Source organism: Podarcis melisellensis (genome assembly GCF_964234715.1).
Source record: "Podarcis melisellensis genome assembly, chromosome: 7".
NCBI classification, from domain to species: domain Eukaryota; kingdom Metazoa; phylum Chordata; class Lepidosauria; order Squamata; family Lacertidae; genus Podarcis; species Podarcis melisellensis.
The window spans coordinates 27253928-27276320 of NC_138539.1; the positions used below are offsets into that span (position 1 = coordinate 27253928).

Below are 22393 nucleotides of genomic sequence, written 5' to 3' on the forward strand. Positions count from 1 at the left end.
CTCCTCCTCTTCTTCTTCTTCTTCTTCATAAATACTTAGGGTATAATCAGCTGTAAAATTAGGATCATTGTGGTTAACATTCCTGGTGCAAACTAGAAGTCTTCCTTGTAATATGGAACAGGTGTAGGGAAAAGGTTCCTTTTTTTTATGTCCTTCGTTGAATTTATCTTTAAAGCACTTTAATAGAAAACTGCTGACCGAAGGTGTAACAAACTGCTTTAGAAAGCACAAGTAAATGAAATATAATGCTAGAGCAAACAATAAAATTGATAAATCAACTTAACCAATGAGAATCTGTGGAAGATGTAACCTTGCAACTATGAACTGTGATGTACAATGTAGTCTTGCTCTTCAAACTATAAAGAACATTGCTGGGATTATCAATGGAGGAGCAACAAGCAATTGCTCAAGTCTTTTCATTGATTCCAATGTCCAGAATGTACCTGCCTTTTCAGGAGAGGCCGATATAATTTCTTTTGCATCATACATTTCTTTTCTTTTGCACGTAGCTGCATTACAAACAGTTTTATGGCAGTTCTTCTACTAGCTCCCAACGATTCTGGTAAAATGGATTCTAGAAAAAGATAGCATAGGTATACCACTTAGAAATTCATATAACAGGAGACAGATTTATCTTATTTTTATTGAAGTTGAAGTTCCAATGGAAAAGACTCACAAATATTTATGTTTTCCTACTTGGAACGTTTTGAGAGAGTGAAATAAATTCATTTTCAGGCTTTCATTTTTCATGTTCAGGGCAGGATTCCCATCAACAGCAGACCTGCACAAGGACCTCCATTTGCACAACTGGGTTTGACTCCCCCTGCACACCCACCATGCCCCCTAAATTGGCTCTGGTGTACAGAATATTTGTGCAGATGGAATGATTTGAGGAGCACAATATTGACTTCTACCCAAAGTGTGATAGGGTTTGCCAGGTTGGACCTGGGAGAATGTACATTTACTTTTAAATGCATCAATAAAGGAAAGGCAATAAAAGGAGCCATGGCTGTTGCTATCTGTCCTTCTTCCCTTCTTGTAGTAGTTAGCACTACTATATGTTTGCAGTAATTCAAACAACAGAAAGACAGTAGACCAAAGGGTCATGGGGAGGGATGGGGATTTTTTAAACTGAGTGCACATTTAAATGTGAATTTTCCCAATTTCTAAAACAATAAGCAAACAAATGATAGCCAGCCTTCAAATACTGCAATCCTCCAATTTTTGCAATGTGGTTCTCCATCCAAATAATGTGCCCTGCCACCACATCTTCCTTCACTGAAAGATAAATGCATGTTCTCCAAGTTGCAATCTGACAATGCTAATCACAGCAAATAAAAGCAGTACTTATTGTGTCTCTCAGTGAACAGTCATAGAATTTAAGTTTGCATAATCACACCACAGAAGAAAAACACTGTCACTTACCGCAAACATGACTGAAGACATTTATGCATGCATGAATTCATGTGACATTCAGTCTTTTGTCATTAGTCTTCAAAGCAGTTTTCTCAGGCAGCTGAAGCCTGGATACTGACCCCAGAGTCCTCATGGGAGTCAGGTGACATCAGGGAGGCAGACTCAGGCCAGTCTCTGGAAATGTGCTCCTTCTCAGTCTGGGCTCCTCGTGTGGTGAGACAGGTGGCTACGTATAAAATTATCACTTTGTACTGCTACATTATCTGACCACCTGCTGCCTCAAGTATTTGCCAGCCCTTGGATGGGAATGCCTGATATTTACATAGTATAACTACATCTTAAAATTAGTAACAAATGGGAAAAATAGAAAGATAATATCTGTTTTCTTAAATAGTTTAAACATGATTTAAACAAACCTAAGTATCTAAGGCAGAGTGAGGTGGCCGCCTCAGACAACCTGCACTGTATCCCTTAAGTGAACCTTCTGTCCTCCGTTGCATTGTCTCATTGTGATTCTATAGTATTGATTCAACAACCAATCAAGTTGGCTTCTGTTTATGGAAAGAGTGGTGGTGGGACAATCTTGCATTTCACCTTGGGCAGCAAGATGTCTTGAGACAGACCTGAGTGCCTCATCACTTGACAGTCATCACGATTAAAAATTGGTATCCAGTGGGACTTCCTCTTGCTCTCCTTTTCCCATGAACCCCAAAAATCTGCTCTGGATGGTCCTCCAGCCCCCTAGAGCAGATTTTGAGGATGCACACAGGGGAGAGGAAAGATAGAGGGAGTTCTATTGTGCAAGTCAACTGTGTGAGTGGAACAGCAGTGCTGGATACAACCCAGTGGTGTCAGATGATAGAACACTTCAGTGTTCAGTCTGTTTCACAAATGCAACCTATCACTTGATGATGCACAGTGATAAACATGCATGTGTGAACTCACTCTGTGAAGTGCCATCACTTCATTGAGCATATAGCAGCTTTCTCTTACTCGAGTAACTGGGTCCCAATGTACTCTAAACTTTATACTAGGAGTGGGGAACTTGTGGGCCTCCAGATGGTCAATGATCAGAGATGATGGGAGCTGAAGTCTAAAAACCTCTGGAGGGCTATGGGTTCTCCACTTCACATACTAACACACTGATCCTTGATCTAAAATCAGTAAGTACCATGCAGCTAGGTCAGCCCATGGTAAACCAGGATAACTGCTTGGAAGCCTATCTAGCATTAAGCAGCATATTAATTAATTAATTAATTAATTAATTAATTAATTGTCACAGGAGGAAACATTGCATAGCAAATGAACCATTGTGTTCCAAAATACCTGCTGCTACTAAAATTCAATATTCTGCAGTTCATCTTCAATAAGGAATAACTGGAAGCTAGAGGCAGACAGGCTAGAGGACTGAAAAACCCCACCACCCAAAATTACAGGTAACTGATTTCCTGTAAAGATGATGATATTATTGATGAGCCATTGGTGATGATTTTCAGATGGTGAGCTTGTAGCTGATTATTCAACAGGAAAATTTATTCCAGTCATTCCTAAGGACTGTAGTCATCTGCAAAAGAAGCCTACAAAGTATCCTCAGATGCCACCTCCAAGTACTGGCTGTGAAGTACAGAAGGGCTCTTTCTGTAGTGGATTCTACCAAATGCCAGAGAAGCCAGTCCACTTGCATGACTTTATGATTAGAGTGTCATGCACTGGCATATCTGACACAGGTGTACCTCAACACTCTCCAGCATAAAATAATTTCATTGTGATGTGATGACTTTAACTTTAAGTCTCAGGATCGGGCTACAAGTTAGCAAGCATCTATGCTCAATGGGCATATTCACCTTATACCTTCCTGTAGTTGTTGAGGCATAGACCTGCACCACAACAACTACCTTTCCAAAACAACAACAACACCCAAACATGGCAGAGGTGAAGATCTTTGCCACGAGATCCCTTGCTAAAGTTCCTTTCTGGCAAAAGTTTCCTGAATCGCATGGGATTGGACTAGATGATCCTTGGAATCTGTTCCAACCCTTCTATTATTCTGATAGCAATGGTCTCCCTTAGAAGAATCATCCTGCTTCAAGCATGGAAGATGCAAGACTTCCATTTTGCTGTTGATTCAGCAGTGGGGAAAGCAAGGAAACATAGTTATAAGGATTGTTCCCCCTCAACAGGGATAATAGAGGAGCCGTGCTTATGGAAGGGAGGCAAGTCTCACTTATATTAAACGTAAAGGTAAAGGTACCCCTGCCCGTACGGGCCAGTCTTGACAGACTCTGGGGTTGTGCGCCCATCTCACTTAAGAGGCCAGGGGCCAGCGCTGTCCGAAGACACTTCCGGGTCACGTGGCCAGCGTGACATCGCTGCTCTGGCGAGCCAGAGCTGCACACGGAAATGCCGTTTACCTTCCCGCCAGTAAGCGGTCCCTATTTATCTACTTGCACCCGGGGGTGCTTTTGAACTGCTAGGTTGGCAGGCACTGGGACCGAGCAACGGGAGCGCACCCCGCCACGGGGATTCGAACCATCGACCTTTCGATCGGCAAGCCCTAGGCGCTGAGGCTTTTACCCACAGTGCCACCCGCGTCTCCTAACTCACTTATATTATCGCTACCCTAAAAATAAAGTTCTTGTACAAAGCTTCTTTGCTGTTTAATACCTTCCCCCTCTGTGACTCAGTTGCTCCAGGGACTGCTGCTTATTTCATGCAGATGAAGGGAACCATTTTGTCCCAGAGGAGCCAAGGGATAGTGCTTTTCCAGGGCCCAAAGTGGAAAATGGGAGCCGAGTCTGAGGCTTTGCCCAGTGTATGCTGACTCATCCTCCAATTGGTAGATGCCAATTACAGCAAGAGACAGTTTTCGTAAGTCAAGCATAAATGTTACACATATGAATCGATACTCACAAACACATACAGTCCAATCTGGGTAAATTAACTTATATAAAATTTCATTAGTTTGAGCTGCCAAGCCTTTTAACTACATCATATCGTCAGAGCTGATTAATGAGGCCAGCCCATGTGATGAAAGCCAAGGCTGCATGTTGTCTTTCATAAATAATATAGAAATTATTGCTGTCTGCAATGAAGAAACATGCTGTCAGTGAAGAATTAGGAAAGTTCCTAACAGATGAGGAGCTAATTGATCCCTAAATTATTCATACCATTTCTCTGGGCGCTCATACACCACTGGTGGCTTTTTTTCACCCTCTGAGCATAATGCTATTATCCCGAAAATAATTTCTTAAGATGTAGCTGGCTTTTTTTGCCATGCATTTTGAGTTAAGGGGAGGGAGGGAGAAACTGTGCCCATTAACATATAGATTTCATTTTATATGGAATATAAGAGACAGTTTGCATGCGACTAATGAAGACAACGAAATCAGCAAGTGTTTCTCTGTTGGTGTAGTTTTGCAGTAGTAACTCCATTTTCATGAAAGGAAGGGTAAACATTATTGCCATTAATTATCTCCATCACTCAGCTTGTATTTCCACTTACCTATTCTTGTGGAAAGTCCAGTTATCAAGCACTAAAATAAACTTAACTCATCACCACAGTTCGCTTCAGTGTGCCTGGAATTGTGCATTACTTCCTCCAACTTGAAAATGTCTTATTGTCACACTTTCAGGGGCCCAACCACATCAGAGCAAGGTTCTTGTCTCTCAAAAGATACTCCCCACTTTGAATCATTGCCATATTACAGCTAGAAGTGGCTGGACTCATCAGGGGAGGGAGAAGGAACAGATGATAGACCTTGCTGCCAGTTCCTACATGTTGATTCGTCCAATAAAGATATTGCTGAACTGTGAATTTTGGAGTTTTTCTCTGCATGTATCTTGCACATCTCATCGTACGGAAACATTAATGTTAACTGATCTTGCATCTGCACTCCAATTGACAGCTGCAATAAATTGGTCTGAGAGTGGTTGAATTGACTATGGTCACTTGGGGAGATTGAAGGCTAATCAGGTTTTGAACCTGATATGCCCATATTTATCAAACTCTAGAAAAGCTTCCATTATCCTGGTGTTCTCTACTTGTATGGGCTACAATTCCTATCAGAGCCAGCCACCACGGCTAATAATCAAGGATGATGAAAGTTGTATCCAACAGCATCTCGGGGGCAAAACAGTGGGGAAGGTTCCTCTAGACATTATGGATGGTCTTCAAGTAAGGATGAGCACTGGTGTAATGGGATTTTCCTGCTTTCCTCCTCTATCCCCAAATCTGATCTGGAGGAGGAAAACCCAGAACAGATTTATGAGGCATGTAGGGGGAAGAGAGGGGGGAATTGTTCCATTGTACTAGGAGAAATTCTTGCACTGATGGAATATTCACTTTAGCACTATGTTGAATAAAACCCCAGGTTTTGTTTAAAAAACACACACCACACCACTGAATCTTAAAGGTGGTCATGACAATATGAAACAGTCACAACTGCTACTTTTCTGAGCCAAACCGTGTTGCAAAAACAAAATTAAAGCAACCAACACATCGGTCCTGTTTGTTTTTATTGTAGCTAACAGCAGCTCGCCATTTTAAAAGCATCAGCCATATTTCATGCAAAACATTTTGTGACCAAGCTAACAGCTTGTGTTTCAAATTCCAAGCAATAAAACTACCCAAAATTAAATTATGGGAGAATTTCTGCCAGTCTGCTCTGTCACACTTCCCCTTTTCTGACCCATCACATCCAACCCTCACAGCTGCCTCTGTTCTCCTGGTTCTTTGGGGACTTTTACTTGGGCGTTCATTAGGTCAACCCCAACAGTCCAGTGTCTCCTGAAGATGATCTGTCAACTCTGCTACTCACTTTGCACTGATATTTATTGGCAAGTCTCACTGAAAAGAATGGGAGTTTGCAGCCAATGAGTCTTGATGGGTCAGGCCAATACAATTCTAAACTAACTCTCTTAAACTTGATGCCAAATCCTTTGATCAGGTGAATTGTTTTTCACTGAAATGGACTGGCTGTGTTGCGCTCACAACAGTTGTATTATTTTCCAGCAAAAGTGGTAACAGCAGATGTCACTTGAGTTAACTGAGAAGTTAGCAATTGTCAAATAATAAGGAATAAAAAAAGGAACTAACAACATAATCCATGCTATAATGATGAATGCCAAACATCTGCTTCTGAGAATCATAATTAAAAAAACAAACAGGAATGACAAATTATTTTTGAAACCAACATTTAACATTCGGGGAGCATGTCATATCTAAATAATACTTTGAATCTCCATGGAACTCTGCTTTGACCTTTCCTGTGGACTCAAGGTACTCATTTGATATAGATCGCGTTTGCTTCTCTCTATAAGCTCTAGCACTTGTTATTGTTTCTTCTTCATATTTGTCACCTGTACATTGAAATATGGAAAGTGTTGGTGATTTTAAGGCAGGAAGAAACAGTTGCTTTTTCCCTCTAGATCTATAACTTTGGGGCCAAGCAATTTTCCATTAACAAATCAATGAGAATGGAGAGCTCAATGGCCGCACATAGAGTTACCCATCATTAAAATGTCACTTTTGATTGGATTTTGTCATCACGTTCTTGGGGTGAAAATAGACATCCATTCTATGAAGTTGAAGTAAGTTGTTTGAAAATGGCCACTTGAACTGATGCAGTGACTCCCCCGTCCTCCCGGAGTCGCACCATTTTGTTTGTGCCCATTGGCCCCTCCCCGTGGCTGCTGCAGAGCATCCTGGGTTCTTGCCAGACCCAGTTTTGAATTCTGGCCAATCCATGGTGGCCTGGGGTGGGGCAGGGCCTGGGAGCAGACCGTGCACCAGCAGTCTTCACTTTGGTCTGTTCCCCGGCCATTTAAGCAGGCCAGCGTTGCCCTCTGCAGAAGTAAGTTGTTTGAAAACACATTATGTACTCTAAAATCAAAGCTTTCAGAATGCTGCAGATGGATATTCAACCCACTTCCACCAAACTTTAGAATGCCTAGCTGTCTGTCTTCACCCTTATATGTCATTCCTTTTTCTGGGATTCATGCCATGACTTTCCACCCATCAAAACATCTTGTCATTGGTAAGTCACTCAACATTACAGTCACCATAGAGACTAACAGTCAAGTACCACATCGTCTCATACTTGTGCCCAAAACATTGCATTCATGCCCATAATTAGGGTAAACACTCCAAGCCAGCTAAATTAATTATTTTCCTTTTCAAATTAGGTTGAAATCCAGAGGCAGATGCCAAACCCCTGTCTAAAACCTTAGAGAGCCACTGCCAACCAGTGTAGACAACAGTGAATTCCATGAACCAGTAGTCAGACTCAGCATAATGTAGTTTCCTATGTCCCTGGGCACGGCCAGAATCTCAGACTGACACTTTCCAGGCGTTACAGATCCAATAGACACCTCAGCCTTTGAGCTTAGACTACTTTACAAGTCACCTTGATGTTTTTCCATACAACAGGACACTTAGACTCAGGCTTCGTCAACCCTCCATATCCTCCATTGTTGCCTTTTTTGGGCAACTGTTGCTTCTCTGGATGGTTGAAAATATAGGTAAACCTATGTCCCTTCATGCTCTTCTAAACCCCTAGTATCACTTGCCTCCCTCAAATAAAGTGGTATATTCCCCCCTTCCCCTATAAAGCATTAGCATGTAGTAGTTTGAGTTTAAATTGACAAAGACCCAAGCTTCTAATTTTGTGCTTGCACTTTCCCTCTTCCATATTCTATTCCCATTTCTCTGGCTCATCTTTCTTTAACCTTCATTTTAGCTCTGCGTTTTATTTTTTTTGCCAAGTTGTTAATTATTTATTCAGAACAGTGGTTGACTGTCCAATCAACAACATCCTTTGGGAGGTTCACGCTAAGTTTGAACAGTGTACACTTAAAATCTTAAAACATTCATTAAAACATTGAAAACATTTGGAAAGAAAACCAATCACTTTCCTGCCTAAAAACCGGCACAAGTGGTATAACAGCATTTTAAACCCAGTAGAAATAAGGACAAGAACATAATGCTTGGAGAATAAAAGCTCATCAGCTGGTATGAAAAGGGGTAGGCATTTTCTAACTGAGACACCATCACTAAAAAGGGCCATTTTCTTAGCAACCACTCACTTTATTTCCTTAAGTGGGAGAACCTGGTTAATGATCTCTGGTGAAGATTTCAAGCCCCAGAGGAGGCAATATTTCAGGTAACGAGGCCACATCATTTAGAACTATACACCTGATGCCACATTACACCCTTGCTTGTTATTCAACTTCCATAGGTTCTGAATCAAATCTATTCAGCAATTCTTCCCAGTCCACCACTTGATTATGATTGCTGGATTAGCTCTTAAACTGATGGACCTATCCCCACTGAAAATATTTCAGCCACTTTCTTCCTTGATATGTCCATAGTGTGGGATGTAACATAAGCAGTCAAGTACAACATTTCCTGTTTGCCCAGAGTAGACACTCAGAGGATTGTTACTCCAGCCAGGAGGACTTCCTGTCACACCTGGTCTGGAGCACCCTCCCCCTGCGTGTGACCAAGTAGGTGGGAGTGACCCTGGCACGCTGCCCTCTTCCTCTCACTCCTTCTTTGCTTTATTCCATTTTGATGTTCTTTTGCTGTCTGCTGGCTCTCAGCCAGCAGCACATGGGCTCAGTCCCCATATGGGATGAATCCACCCTCTCTTCTGTAACTACAAGCTAAAGCCTGCCTTCAGGATCATACTGTGGACTGAATGTAAGTAAACATCTTATTACTTTTAAAAGAAGACAGTTGTGTCTTTGTTTTTTTTAAGAAGGAACAAAGGGGATTTACCAGGAACAAATCCAATCTGGACAAGCCAGACTGGATTGCTTAATTTAGGAGATTCTAACAAATCTACCAACTAATTTCCTGCAATATACAGGGGAATGTACTCTGTTACCAGCTCACTAGCATGAGTGAAGAAAGATAATATTAAATCAATATATCCTCTCCTATCCTCAACATTCCCACACATAGCAACTACAGGCCTCTTCAAGCACTTCCTAAAACATACTGCAACACAGTTTACACCTAAGATTCTTTGGGAGAAGTTATGTGTTTTCAATGTGCTTTAAATTTGTGGTGGAGCTCAGCCCCAGATGGTCAACCTAAAATTCAATCATTTATGACCCACTGTCCTACTCATGGTATCATTGTTGCACTCCAGGTTTAGATTAAAAATGAGACTGAGGTCAGTTGGTCTCTCTCTGGTTACCAGAACTCCAGCTTTCATTCTTGCTGATTCTACGGCATTCAAAACATCTGTAACCACTTGTCAGTGAATCAAATGGTCATAGCATCTGCTGGATGGCTGAGCTTACGCTTCAGATCTTAGCAGGCAGGTTTTGTGTAACAAAACGTATTATTCTAATTAGCACTCTTTTGGGCAAGGAGATCAATATTTCAATTGTCAGGGAGATTACATTACGTTTTCACCTTTTGAGATTGTTGTCTATATCAGAGGCTGGGGTCTGCAGAAAAGGAGAACCTGCAGTTAGGTACTTTATACAGGTTTTTCAAACAGACGTAAATCAGGTTCTGATACAACTGCACATCCATGCCCACTTACTAATTCCAGTGCATAATGTGCCTTTTCATGACATCTCAAATAGAATTGCCCATAGTGCTCACCCTCCTGCTCTACTCCAGACAGAACCAGAGAAGAATAGGAAGATCTGTGATGGCTTTTAAGGGAGCCGAGAGCAGAAACTGAATGAACCAGGGACCCAGAGTCCCTGGATGGTTCAGGAATACAGAGTCAAGGCAGAACCTGGCAAATATGGTTTGGTGCCAAGAAAAAATGTCAGGAGTTATGGGAAAACCTAGTATGTGCCTCACAGGGTTGTGGTGGGGATGAAATTGGGAGAGGAGCCATGCACACCACCTTGAGGTCCTTAGAAGATAAGGTGGTATAAAATGGTAATAAAAAAAATCAAAAATCAAACTGTAGTTACCTAACAGTCTATGGTTTTACTACACAGACCAGTAGTGTACTTTCTAAAAACCACACTTTCAGACTGGGAAGTAGTGTCCCCTCCCCCCAGCAAGTTATTTGTGGATTGCTCCATATGGTCACTTTGAAAATAAGACAAGCTGTTCATTTTTATCAAAAAAAAAAGGAGTTTTATCTAAGAGTTTTATCCTACTGTATTTGAGCTTTGAGGCCTCTGGATTAGTCGAGGATAAATTGCTTGGATACCTTTGGAAAGGTTGATGAGGGGCACTGCTCCAGGCTTGTGAGATAAGATGGCTTCTTAGATACCTGCCAAACAGATTTTAACTTAAATGTGGCACTATGGCTGTCAAAGGATGCTGTGTCCTCCTTGTCATACTGTTCCAGATACAGAGTTGTATTCAACACTATTGTTCCACTTGCACAACAAGGAAATGTTGAAGAATATGGTAGGATGTCCTTAGTTTCATTGGAGAAAAGTTGGACGGTATGGTGGAACATTCCTATTTTTATTGGAGAAATGTTGGAGGGTATGGAGTTATGCGACCCCAAGCCAAGGAGATAAGTCACTATACAACTTTTATTTTTATTTTTTATAACAATTTTTATTAAGATTTTTTACAGATACATATTTAACAAACAGAATAGGTTTCATAACATCCTTTCATTCTATTGTGGACTCCCTCACGTCTCCCGCTTCCACTTCATCATTAAAAACGAATTTTTCCAAGCAAATTATCATCTTGTTTATGATCTTAAGTGCAGTATTTAGATTAAACTCAAATAAAAATTATAATTTAATGGTAGACAGTTATTTCTGCTCTGGCTTCCTTGTTAGGATTCAACCAAATTACAGTACTTTTGTAAATAAATCTTAAATTTCTTCCAGTCTTCTTCAACCCTCTCCTCTCCCAGGTCGCGGATTCTGCCAGTCATCTCAGCTAGTTGCATATAGTCCATCAGCTGCATCTGCCATTCTTCCAGTGTGGGTAGATCTTGAGTTTTCCAGCTCTTAGCAATAAGTATCCTTGCCGCCGTTGTAGCATACATAAAAAATGTTCTGTCCTTCTTTAACACGTTCTGGCCGACCATGCCCAGAAGGAAGGCCTCTGGTTTCTTGGTGAAGGTATACTTAAATACCTTTTTTAACTCATTATATATCATTTCCCAGAAGGCCTTCACTTTAGGGCAGGTCCACCAGAGGTGAAAGAATGTTCCTTCATTTTCCTTACATTTCCAACATTTGTTATCAGACGAATGGTGTATTTTAGCCAATTTCACTGGGGTCATGTACCATCTTTATATCATTTTCATTACATTTTCCTTCAGAGCATTACATGCTGTGAAGTTCAGCCCGGTGGTCCATAACCTTTCCCAGTCCTCAAACATAATGTTGTGCCCAATATCCTGGGCCCACTTTATCATAGCCGATTTAACCAATTCGTCTTGTGTGTTCCATTTCAGCAGCAAGTTATACATTTTTGAAAGTACCTTGGTCTTAGGTTCTAACAGTTCTGTTTCCAGTTTCGATTTCTCCACCTGGAATCCTAACTTTTTATCAATCTTAAACACTTCTTTAATCTGAGCATAGTGTAACCAGTCTCGCACTTTATCTTTCATTTTCTCTAAACTCTGCAGTTTCCAATTGTCTCCATCCCTTTCTAGTATTTCCCAATATTTTGGCCAATTGGCCTCCATATTGGGTCCTTTTCGGGCCTTAGCCTCCAAAGGTGACAGCCACCTCGGTGTTTTGTTCTCTAATAAGTCTTTGTATCTTGTCCAGACATTAAATATTGCTTTTCTGACAATATGGTTCTTAAAGACCTTGTTAATCTTAACCTTATCGTACCATAAATATGCATGCCATCCAAATGCATTGTTAAAACCTTCCAAATCCAGCACGTCCGTGTCTTCCAGAAGTAGCCAGTCTTTTAGCCAGCAGAAAGCTGCGGCTTCATAGTACAACTTTAAGTCTGGCAGGGCAAAGCCCCCTCTTTCTTTTGCGTCCGTTAATATCTTAAACTTAACTCTGGGCTTTTTGCCCTGCCAGACAAATTTGGAGATATCTTTCTGCCACTTCCGGAAGCACTCCGTTTTATCTACAATCTGCAATGTCTGAAACAAAAACAACATTTTTGGCAATACATTCATCTTAATAGCAGCTATTCGACCTAACAATGAGAGTTTCAATTTTGACCAGCTATCCAAGTCTCTCTTAATTTCAGACCAACATTTTTCATAATTATCTTTGAACAGACTCAGATTCTTTGCTGTTATGTTTACCCCTAGGTATTTAACTTTCTTAACCACAGTTAACTCTGTCTCTCTCTGAAACCGTTCCGACTCAATATCTGTCAAGTTTTTTCCCAACACCTTAGTTTTTTGCTTATTTAGTTTAAATCCCGCCACCCGACCAAAATCTTGGATTAGTTGTAGTACTCTTTTCGTACTAGATTCTGGCTCCTGTAATGTCAGAACTAAGTCATCTGCAAACGCTTTAAGTTTATATTGTTTCGCTCCGACCTGTATCCCTTCCACCAACCTGTCCCCTCTAATCGTGTTCAAGAGCACCTCCAGGACCGAAATAAATAATAACGGGGAAATCGGACAGCCTTGTCGTGTTCCTTTTTCAATTTTAAACTCTTCTGTAACCACATTGTTAACTATCAGTTTAGCCTTTTGTTCTGAATATATTGCATCAATCCCATTCTCAAACCCCCGGCCCACTCCCATTTCTTTTAAATTCCCTTTCATAAACTTCCAGGATATGTTGTCAAAGGCCTTCTCCGCATCTATAAAAATTAAAACAGCTTTAGTATTTATGTCTGTTTGTAAAAGCTCCAATATATCTATAATGTTCCTTGTATTAGCAGACATATGTCTACCTGGGAGAAAGCCTGCCTGGTCTTTATGAATTACTTTGTTTAAAACCCTCTTGAATCTACTTGCCAAAACGTCTGCAAATATTTTGTAATCCACATTTAAAAGGGAGATGGGACGGTAGTTCTTAAGCTGTGTCTTTTCAGTTTCCGATTTTGGTATCAATGTGATGAAAGCTTCTTTCCACGATTCTGGCGCCTTCTTCCCCTCTAAAATTTCATTGCTGACCTCCATCAGTGGTTGTATCAAATAGTCTTTCAATGTCTTATAGTACTTGGAGGTCAGCCCGTCTGGTCCTGGTGATTTGCCCTGTTTCATGTTTTGGATGGCCTGCTCAATCTCTTGTCGTGTTATTTTGCCATTCAGAATTGATCTATTTTCTTCTGACAACTTTGCCAGTCCATTTGTCTTTAAAAATTGTTTAATCGCTGCTTCATCTTGTGGCCCTTGAGTGTATAATTTTTTAAAATATCTCTGGAAACACTTTCTAATCTCTCCGGGGTTCTGGATACATCTTCCTTCAATCTCTAAATTTGTCACTGTATTTAACTTTTGTCTCCTCTTCAACTGCCAAGCTAGCAGTTTTCCACATTTATTAGCCGACTCAAAAGTTTTTTGTTTCATTAGTTTGATTTTCCATTCTATTTCCTGATTTGTCAGTTTGGAGTATTGTGCTTGGTAAAGTTTGATTTCTCTCAGAATCGGCTGAGACTTCGGATTAAGTCTTAACTTCTTCTCCAACTCCTTAATTTTTTCCAAAATTTTATCTTTCCTTTCGTTTTGTTTCCTTTTCTTTACCGTGTTCTGTTGTATCAGGAACCCCCTCATCACGGCCTTACTTGCGTCCCAGATAGTTCTTTTTTCCACTGTGGTGTTCATATTGATCTCAAAATAATCCTTTAGAGCTTTTTGGGCCTTCTTGGTAATCTCCTGATCTCTAAACAGGCCATCATTCATCTTCCATCTGAAGGAACCGGTTGGAATCAATGTCATGTCCATTCTCAGTGCGTTATGGTCGGAGCATGTCTTTAAGTCACTATACAACTTTTAGAAGACACCTGAAGGCTGCCCTGTAAAGGGAAGTTTTAAAATGCTTATTGTATAAATCGTAAAATAACTATTATGAAATAGGACATCCCTATTTTAATTGGAGAAATGTTGGAGGGTGTGAACTCGATCTGAATTTATGGTGGAGGTGAACAATGAACAATCAGCATTATAGTGGGGAGGGGTGCGTATGTGTGTAACCCATCCCCTTGTTAAAGGTCTCACTCTGTGCTGGAAGATGAGCCTTGTGTGTGGGATTCACAGTCACCCTCTTCATACAAACAAGTTTGTTCCTTTATGTAGAATGGTCTCATTGAAAAGCTTTGAAAAAATATGCGCCCCAGGAATCCTGGGTTTAAATTTGTGTATTTTCTTAAGAATATACAATAGCACAGAGAGCTTAATGTAATACCATCTCTCTCTCTCTCTCTCTCTCTCTCTCTCTCTCTCTCTCTCTCTCTCTCTCTGAATGATTGGAATTCAGTTTGTTTTCATTAATTTGTACAGGAGCAGGCACTATCTGGCAAGGCAAAGGGCACCTCTGGTTTGTTCTGAAACACAGAAGAAATGCACTCTCCCTTTTTATTGCTACAGTTGTTTTACATTAAACCTGGAAGAAGCACAATGTTGTGTAACACAAAGCATCTTTTCTTCTACTGATGTATTCTGTAAACCTCATAAATTTTCTCTAAGGAATTAGCAGGAGATAAAGTGCCAGAGGCCTGAGTGCTCGGCTGTCTTTCTCAAATGATATTAGCAAATCCAAAATAAAACTAAACTGAAAATATGGGAAGCCTTTTACAGGTTATATCTAAAACTGTTTTATTACTAATGGACTTCTGTTTAACACAGACTTTAAAACAATTTGTGTAAAAGCTTGCAGAGAAAAAACATTTTTAAAAGTGTGCAGAGGCCACTCTTAGCACATAAATGTACAAATTCAAGTCACATTGATTTCAATTAATTATATCAGGGATAAACAATGTGGTGCTTGTCAGTTGTTGTTGGACTACAACATCCATCAGCCCCAAGTGGCATGCCCAACAGTTAGGGTGATGGGAGTTACAGTCCAGCAACATATGGAGGGGGGCAGGTTGGCAGCCCCTGAACTATATCCTGGATTTCTGGGAAATGAAATGAATAGAAATTGAAAAATATGTCTGCCTATTGGTGGAGACTAATAAGATTGCAACAGCTGTCCTAGTAAAATAGGCATCATATGGAAAATGCTAAGCTGGGAGGATTTTCATTCTCTTTAGTGCCACTCCAGCTCTATCTAAAGTAAGATGCGGCAGCTAGACTGGTGACTGGGAGCGGCCGCCGAGACCATATAACACCGGTCTTGAAAGACCTACATTGGCTCCCAGTATGTTTCCGAGCACAATTCAAAGTGTTGGTGCTGACCTTTAAAGCCCTAAACGGCCTCGGTCCAGTATACCTGAAGGAGCGTCTCCACCCCCATCATTCCTTGGACGCTGAGGTCCAGCGCCGAGGGCCTTCTGGCGGTTCCCTCATTGCGAGAAGCAAAGCTACAGGGAACCAGGCAGAGGGCCTTCTCGGTAGTGGCGCCCACCCTGTGGAACGCCCTTCCAGCAGATGTCAAAGCAATAAACAACTACCTGACATTCAGAAGACATCTTAAGGCAGCCCTGTTCAGGGAAGTTTTTAACGTGTGATTTTACTGTATTTTTGGTTTTTATGGAAGCCGCCCAGAGTGGCTGGGGAGGCCCAGCCAGATGGGCGGGGTATAAATAATAAATTATTATTATTATTATTATTATTATTATTATTATTATTATTATTATTATTATAAGATGTGTGTTGTCAATTAGTCCACAGGTGTGTGTTGTCAATTAGTCCACAGAACAGGTGTGACCCTCCAGGTGTTGCTGAACTATGAGTCATCTCATAAGTTGGAAGCATCCAGAATCAGTCCGTGCAACAAAGTAGGCTTGCCCTTCAAACAGATCCTTTGTGTAGCCAAGATGGTGCCTTCCTCATGATGTTGGACTACAATTCCCATCTTCCCTGACCTGTTGTTATCTCGCTGCTGAGCAACAACATGCAGAGCACAGTGGAGTAGGAGACCAGTTAACCAGAATAGTCTCTGAGCTGCACTTGCCCGTAGAGCAAAGTCAGCATCCAAAGTCAGGTCCAGCCCTAGGGTCAGGTGAACAGCAATCCATGTGGTGGGATGGTCCAGGGGTCAGGGAATCAAATGATCAAGGGTCAAGATGAGCAGGAAGCAGCAAGGTAGGGCCAGGAACTACAAGTGTTGTTTCCAACATCTGACTGCTGCTGAAAGCTCTGCTTAGGAAGGCTGAAGCCAGCTGGTTCCCATCAGAGCCTTCTCCTTCATGTCCCTGAAAGCTGATCACCTGCCGGTGGGGTCACTTCCCTTTCAGGCTGCTGTTCAGCGGGTGAAGATAACTCCTGGCCCAGGTTTGTAATGGACTGCCGTGTGACAAGCCAGTGTGGTGTGGTGGTTAAGAGCGGTAGACGTGTAATCTGGTGAACCGGGTTCACATCCCTGCTTCTCCACATGCAGCTGCTGGGTGACCTTGGGCTAGTCACACTTCTCTGAAGTCTCTCAGCCTCACTCACCTCACAGAGTGTTTGTTGTGGGGGAGGAAGTGAAAGGAGAATGTAGCCGCTTTGAGACTCCTTCAGGTAGTGATAAAGCAGGATATCAAACCCAAACTCTTCTTCTTCTCCTTCTTCTCTCTGCAGTAGATCACCACACAGAGAGGATATATTCATGGTGTTGTTACAAATATTTTTCATTTCATTTTATTTTATTGAACAACAGAAACCAGACAATACACATGAAGAAGAAAACAAACATCAAAACAAAGAATTGTAAAGTTCAACACAATAAGCTTTTGATAATAAAGTCAAAAGGAAAATAAAGAGTCAAGCATGAATGAGATGCAGACCCTCCAAGTGTCCCTGTTCCCCAGGGACAGACACAGATTTTTTGATCCTGGAATCCCCTGCTTTTCTTTAAGATGTTCCTATTTTCATCAGATAAATGTTGGAGGATATGGTGTTATGTGATAAGTAATTATACAACCTTTAAAAGACATCTGAAGGCAGCCCTGTATAGGGAAGATTTTTTAAATGTTTAATGTTTTATTAAAACATTTTATAAAAGTTGGAAGCTGCTCAGTGGCTGAGGGACAACCCAGACAAATGGGTGGGGTATACATAATAAAATTGTTGTTGTTGTGAAATAGGACATCCTTATTTTCATCAGAAAAATGTTAGAGATGGACACAATTTTAATATTCTAAATGAGGTATAAAACCACAATTTACATGGTATGATGAAGGTAATCAGGGGAAAGGTCTTGCTTGCTTATAGATGCCACTAAATAAAATCATATTTTGAAGTGATTCACTACCTATATGACCGCAATGTCATATAACCTAATTTTCAATGAGTTTGCAAAATGGTAGCAGATCCCTACATATATTTTTTTTAGGATGTTCACAGGATCTTTAATTTTGGCCAGAATATCTGGGATGGAAACAAGGAGTAGAACGGTATGTAAAAGAAAAATATATAGGGCTTATAAAACAGCCCTTGTGAAGCATTTATAAGTCCTGGTGATTTCAGCAGGAGGGTATTAAGTCTTTGCTTAAGTACTGAAGTCAGTGCTATATAAATATGTCTGGCTTTGAGTGAATCATGCCCACCACATGCATTTTGTATTCAGAAAAAGGTTCCTGGTTACAAGAAGCAACATAAGAAGCCATCTTTTCATACAGATTTAAAGAACATGCTGCAAGAAATATAGAGAGTGCTGACTAAAGAGCAGAGTCCAGTGGATATCATGTCTGTACCTCTTAAAGCTCCTCATATCTAATTCATAGCGCAGCCATTTACTCTGTCAAGACTTATGACCTGGGATTTTTAAGAATGAAATGTGGCGCGCTGAGTCTTGTCACTGCTCATTATTTTCCTAGTTAATCAAGACACATAGACTGATGACTAAGGGAAGCTTTTTCATGTGTGAGGTAAGGGGAAATCAATTTGTCACCGTTTCCCTGAATAACATAGATCATAAAATGGAACCATTTACACCTAAAATGATAGTTGCAAATTAATAACTGAAATGTTTTTGAGATTCATAAATGAGAGAATAGAAAAAGTATAAAATAAGAATTGTAAGATGTTATCTAGGAGCTCTTGCTTTTATCAAAACAGATAGCCATTAATCTAGTAAAACAGTGGTTCCATTTATCTGGAGGATACAAAGGTGTTTTTCTTTTAAAATAAATTATGTCATGCTCAAGAAATGTGTTACTAAACTGAGTAAATCTTGGTCTCTCTCCAAACTGATTCTGCATTTGCTACAATTAGAAACTGTATAATACAGGGTAGGCAGGTTTTGCTCTGGTAAAACAGCACATTTCTTTACAGGAAAATGACAAGTTTATAGTCCTCTTGACTAATTCTTGCATTCTAAAAATTCAGAGCCTTATGGGTTTGGAAGGGGACCCATTGTATAAGGAAACCTTGCATGAGCTCTGTCCTGATACCAGGAAGCACCCTCCAGAAAAACTATAATAGCTGTATTCATTTTCCAGTGCCTATCCTATTATTCACAAAATTCTGGAGCAATCCCCCCTTAATATGGTAATCACAGCACAGTAGACAGATCAAATTATTCTGCATTAGATGTAGTTCTTGCAAAGTGTTACTGCAGTATGTGGGTTTTAACAAAGCAAAACAGCATTATTCTAAAATATTAGAATATTCCTGGGGGGCAGATGGAAACAAAACCACAAATCTTCTGCGGTTACATTTTCATCTGATTATGATCTAATTAATGAATCCCCAAGGAAGTATTTTCTTTTTTAGAATTAAAAAGAATACTGTTATAGAAGTATATTGTTATTCAGAACATATCTACACAATAGCCTAACTTATTTGCTTAGGCAGTGTAAATAAGAAAAGGGTTTTTAACCATCCAGTTGGAGACTTCAGCACTTACTGTGACCTGGGCTTCCTTCACTTTCACTTTCATACTTTAGGTGGGAAAGACCCATGCAGTTGATCTACCCATAGAGACCTGTACTTCAGATATGCACCCATGCTGCATGGGGTGTTATGCAATTCTACTCAATATTGATCCCAAGTAGTTTCCAATGTATAGTTAGCAGAGTAACAACTTCAACACGTTGCACAATTCCCTCCAAAATAGACCAAAGGCAATTATATTTCATGCAGCAGAGCTTTACTGCTACTGAAGGCAAATGAGTATAATGGTTACAAATCCAATACATTCAGGTTTGGCACTGTCCATAAGAAATCCAGTTGCAGCAGATTTAACTTAAATTTACAATAACTTATAATAAGACTAAACCTTAACACTATACAGTATACAGAACACCACACCAGAAGGAAAAAGAGACAGAAAAAGAGAGACACAGGATTCTTCTGGCCTATTATAGTCAGCATAACCTTGAAGAGATAACAGAACCAGTTTAAACCAGCTGTACTCGGCTTCTCTAAAGGTATAACCCAAACATCACAAACCTTCTGCTTGTTTCTTTCACACAGAGAAGCTTCCAGAACCCTCTTGAATTAATTAGAATAGGAAAGATTCCCACACATCAGAACAATACTTTCTGCACTAAGAAATGCAAACTGACACATACCTCGTGGAAGTGATGGACACATTGCTGGAAGCAGGGATGAAGGGAGCCTTCATTGTTATCTCAAAAATATTTAAGGGCATTAAACCAACAATTAACAATGCATTTTTGCTTTGTTTAGATGGCAAGTCAGTGCAGCCTCAGAGACAATACAAATTTCCCCTTGCAGCTCAGGGAAGAACTTAACCATGAAATTTAGAAAATGAGACCCCCAAATTGCATTGGTCGAAATGAAAAATGCTTCTCCAAAGTCACACATGGGCAGAGATAATCATGTCTGTAGGAGTGAATATTAATGCCTGAGTCATATGGAAGCACACTTATCTTTTGTCAAGCTTCTTAAGCCATAAGAAATTGAATGAAACAAGGCAAGAGAAGAATGTGGCAGAATTATTTTCAAGTTGCTAGGTTAAGAGCAGCCTCCTGAACAGCAGTCAGGTAGTCAATAAAGAGATTAACAGTATAGTGGTGAAGTTGAGAGGGTATTTATTTTTTGCAGAAAGAATGGGTAGCATCCCATGGTTTCATGAGCAGAAGGCAGGCCATACAACTCATCTTCCTCTTCGTCTCCCTGCCCAGGCCCCCAAAAATATTGGGCTGTGTTGCACAATGATGTGATGGGAGCAGAGAACTGACCGAAATCAGGTTGAGGAAGCTTACGCAAGCAAGGCTAGAGGAGGAGGAAGATTGGTTTTACAAGCTTTCCAAATGCTTGCATAAGCACTGGATACATCAAAAGGCAGGGGAGAAATTATGTTTGGCTCACCCTAACAAATGCACACTTCACAAACCAATTTGTTGTTGTTTAGTCATTTAGTCATGTCCAACTCTTCGTGACCCCATGGACCAGAGCATGCCAGGCACTCCTGTCTTCCACCGCCTCCCACAGTTTGGTCAAACTCATGCTGGTAGCTTCTAGAACACTGTCCAGCCAACTTGTCCTCTGTCGTCCCCTTCTCCTTGTGCCCTCCATCTTTCCCAACATCAGGGTCTTTTCCAGGGAGTCTTCTCTTCTCATGAGGTGGCCAAACCAATACGGGAACCAAAACATGGCAATCCTTTAGGATGCATGCTTCTTTGAATTTTGTGGCATTCTTCTCCAACCAGATTATACATTGCGCGGCTCTGTGGCACAATGGATAGCACACTGGATTTCTAGCATAGTGAAGTAATTCAAAGGTTGTGAGTTCGAGTCCTACCAGAGTCACATGGTTCTTTTGAGGATGGGAGTGCCAGGGAGTGTCAGTCATGTTGCCTTAGCAACAGAGAACATGCTACCTCTTCTTATTCACTTTCTACCCTTGCAATGGGGTATAGAAAATACCAAAAAGGAGGAAAGTGATTAATGGGTTGGTGAGAGATGATAATGGAATCCATTTCCCCTTCCCATTTTTTCAGAACTTCTTGCTATTCCTTAGTCACATTTTATTGCATAATAGCCTTACAATGTGGGCGGGATGTTAGCAAAACAAGGCAGCTGTATATTCCATCTGCATTAATGAGTAGTTATTATTATTTCAGATGTAGGAAGTGAGTGGCCTGACATTGTCTCTGTTTAAAAAGATACCAACTGCAATTCCCTATAATTTTTTTAAAAGTTGATTAAAAGCATGTAGAAATAATCACATTTTTAATGTTCAGAGCTGTGTTCCAAAACGGGAACATCATGGGAGCTGCATACCAGGGTGAACAGGACCAATATCATGTATACATGGGCCAAAGCCACAGGTGCCCCATAATACTCATCCCACATTTGTTAGAAAGTGACCAGGCAGGCACTGTCAGTGGACTCTTTTCAGTGCCTGCTAAAAGCATTTTTGGTTCACTCAAGGCTATTCAGACATGCAGAGTGCTGGCATGTTTTTTGATCTGGAGTTGTTGTTGTTGGTTAGCTAATTGTTGATTTTAATTATTTTGAATTATTTCTGATAATTTCATTGTTGCATTATTTTCTTTAATCACTTTGACTTTCTTTGTATATATATATTATATGCAATCAAGCAGTATATAAATCTTGTGAAATAAATAAATAATTAGCATTGGGACAACCAATTCTGTTCTGCCTCTTCCTTTCTCTGCCTCCTTCCCTGTCCCTTCCCTGCTTTCTTCCTGTATCTCTATGATGCCTTCTTTTCTCACTCTCTTCCTCCCTGTTTTTCCCATCCCTCTCTTCATTCCCTTCCTTTCCTCCCCCCCCCAAAAAACCCTTCCCTTCCTCTTCCCTCCTATGGCAATTAGGCAGGAAAAAAAGAGAGGTTGCAAAGGAATGAAATGTATCTTCCCCACCCTACCCCAAACTTAAATGCCATGGTGGGGAGGTGGGGTTTTTGAGCAGTGTATAGGGAGCAAAGGCTCCACCCTTTGCCAGCTACCACTCCCTGAAAGGCATCACTCCAAAGGGTGTGGTCCACCCTTCGTCCACACAGCAGGGATTGGTGGATTGCCTTT

The 22393-nt window shown here is 40.7% G+C and overlaps 1 long non-coding RNA gene across 2 annotated transcripts in view; it reads right to left on the reverse strand.

Annotated features, from left to right (window-relative positions):
• Nucleotides 1-307: 307 nt before the first annotated feature.
• LOC309374728 overlaps nucleotides 308-22393 on the reverse strand; it is a 76391-nt gene continuing 54305 nt past the window's right edge. For both annotated transcript variants that reach the window (XR_014170687.1, XR_014170688.1), the window contains exon 5: nucleotides 308-574. This is a non-coding gene — a long non-coding RNA (uncharacterized lncRNA). The remainder of the gene's footprint in view (nucleotides 575-22393) is intronic.